The following is a 4,543-nucleotide window of genomic DNA, read 5'->3' on the forward strand; positions in this document are numbered from 1 at the left end:
AACAACAATAATAATAATAATAATAATTTGCGTTCTGTTATGACAAATGCTCATTTAGATAGCCTCATGATGGTTGGAATACATCGTGATAGGTGAAGCAACCTCGACCATGAAAACGTGGTTGACAGATTTCCATGCAAAATTTCCGAAATATAGAATTTCACTTTCAAGATTGAGGATTTGAAAATAAATTAGATGGTTATATTGCATACTCTTTGTTTCTTGTTTTATTCAAAATGTTTTGGTTTGGAAGCTGATTTCAACATTAGAAAGCATACCCTACATGAAGTCATATTATAGTAACTCGATGCCTATCAAATAAGTAATAAAAACTCGCCATAATTCATCAAATATCCGTGGCTTCCAGGGGGGTTCACCCCCTGGACCCCCACCGGGGCCCTAGGCGTCCCCCTGGCCCCCAGCCAAGTGAGACTCAGACAGGTTTAGCCCCTCCGTCGGGCAAGTCCTGCCGCCACCACTGGCATTAGTCATAGTCGTGGCGTGAGCTTTCAGGCCCTATTTCAAGTTACTTTTGTGAAATTTCATACTTTTTCTAATAATTCACAATAGAAATTGCAGTTTCTTGTGTAAAAGTCTGCTTGAATTTAGATTGCACGAACGATAGTGTCAGTTATTTTTTATTTTTACAGTTCACTTGATGTCGGCATATTAGCAAGTGGTGGCTAAAGTTTTCTAATTTTCAAATTAAGACAATTTTTAAGTCTGAGGGTACCATTTTCCAAATATCTTGGGTTGTTCTACATTAAACAAGTCCGCACCTCGCCCCAACCAAGGTGTGGCTGAGGGTGGCTATGGAATTTCAAGCCAGCAGCTATGATAGTGTCTCCATCTTCATCATTGTCGTCGTCATTCATCACCTCATCGTCTTGTAATTATTTATTTTTTTCCTATTGTCTAAATGAAATGCTGTTGAGTTCTTTTATTATTATTATTATTATGATTTATGCCACAATGTATGGTTAATTTAAAAAATAACAGGTCTTTAATGGAGTTTGTAGCCTAGTTGTAGATCTCTAGAGCTTAAAACTTAAGAACACACTTTGATACAGTACATCTAAAAAGAAAGTCAAAAATAACCACCGAGCACCGAGAGACTGAAAATGAACACGGAATCTGCAGAAGAGCAACGACAAGAATGGTATGTAAACTTCAAATCAAACAGCGTTGAAAGTGGAAGAATTTAAAAAAATAAAATAAAAAATACTGAAAATATTCTAATAAGCCTAAGTTTCCAGGCATGTATACGGTATCCAGTAGGTGGGGTATTGCGAAGAGTGTGAATAACGCACGCAACCAAATTTCATAAGGTTCACATTTCCAAGAATGTGCTGAATATAAATTTGTGATTTTCTGTCATTTAAAAATAAAGCTTAAATTTCCACATTTTAACCAGATTTAACATAATCTCTTAGTCTGTCGTGATTCGGAAAAACGCAATATGCCTATCCATTTTTGAGATTTTGGCTAAGGGGCACCCTGTGGATGTAATCTATCATGGAACGTGATCATATACTCCAAACAATTTTTCGAAATATAAAATTATAATGAGAGTTACGCATTATATCCGTTGACCCACCAAAGCTATCCAATAAGCATTGAAATGTTGGCAATCAAAAGACATTTATGCATATTGGCTTACTTTCCCAAATGGTGGCGGTTCAATAAAATTGTATTATTATTTTTTTCCTGTAAGAAAGTTACAACTTATACGTTGTGGTCATAAGATGAATTTTAGAATCACATTATTAACAAGATTATTTGGTTAGTCTTTCCACGTCGGCGCGTGCACTGAAAAAGTTTCTTTTTTTCTTTTTTTTCTTGAGATTGGATCTAACATGTGTATAATGATTTTGATAAACAATCATAATTCTCTGTACTCTTGCCAAACATTTTAAGAATGGACTTCCTTATGTTGCGGTCGTGTTGGACTGATATTTTTTAAGAAGACTTTTCAACAAACAAAATTTGCATGTCCGTGGATGCATAGAACGTATAATTTCTTAAAATTTGGATATAGAGCGGACTTCCTTATAATTTAGGCCTAAGGAAATATAAATGTTGGGTCTGAAGGTGACAAAGTGTTCTTGCTTATGTTGTGGTCATATTAGAATGTAATGTCATTCAACAAACAACATGAAACATATATCAAACGTGCATGCATATAACGTAATTTTTTAGATAATACTTTCATGACAGTCGAGAATGTACTGATCATATAAATTGTATATATAATTACTGTCTGTGTGCATTGAAAATGTGACAACGAACTCTGGATACGGGCCTTGGTTGACACTTCATATCAAAGGGCCTGTTAATTAATCTTGTACAGAAGCTTGTCATCACCTGCTACGATTACTCCTCCTCCTTACCACCATCATCATCATCATCATCTTCATCATCGCAATTAGTAATTGTCCATGGTAAAATGGGGAAAATCTATGAATTCAGTGTGTATTCATTCATCAATAGACGTCTCGTAATGCACATAAGTGCATTTCTTCAGCAGCTAGAAAACAAAACTTTTCGAAGGAGAACCTAGGACTATCACAATTGCCTGTGAATGAATTAAGGTGGGCTCATAAACTATCATATCACTATTTAAAATTTAGGCCTACACATCATGTAAACTGACCGACTAGTTAGAGGTGAAACCTGAAAATTACGGTTCACTGCAATTCTTTCGGTAGTTCAGGGCATAGATATAATAGTAGGAAGTTGTAGAAAAGCGTGTTTAGCGACGGAAGACATTTCTGCTGACGTATTTAGTAGGCCTAGAAGGTTTGGCTTCGGTAGTGGTGAGTCTTGAAAATTAAATCGTAAATCCATACCGGTACGTGCAGGATTTGATCTGGGGATTAGAACACCGGCACACGTGGCTTAATAACAGTACCAACAGGCTAAAGCGCCAATACACGCTAGTTTGGTCATGCTTCCTAACTTATTGATTTCTTTTTTCTTTTAAAAGTTTTTTTTTAACAATCGAACATGCTTCTAAATATTTTTTTTTTATTTCTTTACTCTGAATATGTACATGAAACAAAGACGAGAAACATCATATTCAAAGGATAAAAACACAATAAAGTAGCGAAATTGGCAACTTATTTCCATTGTGATCCTTACGTAAGAACAATCAGAAACAGTAAAAACGCGACAAAATAAGAAGGTCTAAGGAATAACAAGCATAAAAAATCAATTAAATATTTAAGTTATATGATCCCTCATTTTTTAAATTTCGTTATAATAGGCTTAGTTGATTTTGTTTAGAGCGTAGATGGAAGTTGCACTTTGAACAGTAAATGGCAAACGATTCCATTCATTTATCACGGTTTCATGAATGTGAAGCGGCTTTGTCGACCAGATTTAGGAACTTTTCATTATATCCTGTCGGTAGCAAATCTGGTATTGTAATTATGTGTTGGCTAACCATAGTGATACCTGAATTTAAATAACCAGGGGAAAGATCGTTAATAATCTTGTATATATGATACACTTTTCGTTCCTTAACCCTGAGATCAATTGGCAACCAACTTAATTTAGAGAATTCATTATAACCAATATGTGCACGAGGTCCGAGACCTAAGATACATCTTTAATAATTTTATTTTGGGATGTCTGAAGTTTAATTTTGGTTGCTTTAGCAAGGCCAGAATTCCAAATACAACATCCATAATCATAGTGGCATATTGAATCAAAGAAGATCCGAGGAGTTTAAGATTATGATTCATTGAGTGAAATCTTTATATATATTTGAGAAATCTCTCGGAAATTTGGTAAGAATCCATTTATTAGGAGTACCATTTAGAAATCTCATATGTTTGACATAATCTAGAACAAAAACAAAAAAAGTCATTTTTTAGTGTTTCTAAAGTCAACATTACGTACGTATATATATATATATATATGTATATATATATGTGTATATATATTATATATATATATATATATATTATATATATATATATATATATTTCTTAACATATTTCTATACACACACACACACGAACATCGAGGCGTTGATCGGTTGTTTATTTGCTGCACTGTTTTTATTCTAGCTTATCACCAATGGCAGTAATAGTGCAAGCGATCCCAAAAATACAGTTTTTTATCTTTTATTATAGACGAGGTCATTTTATTGTCACCCAATTAGCGTAACACTTTTGCGAGGTCCGGTCAGCACGGCAATTTCTCCCAATAGAATAGGTTATGCTATGTATTTTTATGGTAGATGTTGGCTTAAAACAATGTTTGCCATCGGCTTAGCATGTGTCTTTGTCGGCTCTATAGAGCATGATATTCATATTTTGGAATAAATAAATAAAGGTTTCAGACTGAATAACCTAGTGTTAAAAGTTAGAATAACGATAGGCATATTAATGGTACCAGTGGGACCTTATTGAGGCCAGCTTCACAAACAAGTCAATACAGTAATGCATGAGATGCCTTGACTGTACAGTACCTCTATGGTGCATATATACATATATACATACATATATACATACATACATATATATACATATTTACA

The sequence above is a fragment of the Anneissia japonica genome, unplaced genomic scaffold (assembly GCF_011630105.1).
Source record: "Anneissia japonica isolate Jap-2015-1 unplaced genomic scaffold, ASM1163010v1 scaffold573_len2283161_cov171, whole genome shotgun sequence".
Classification (NCBI taxonomy): domain Eukaryota; kingdom Metazoa; phylum Echinodermata; class Crinoidea; order Comatulida; family Comatulidae; genus Anneissia; species Anneissia japonica.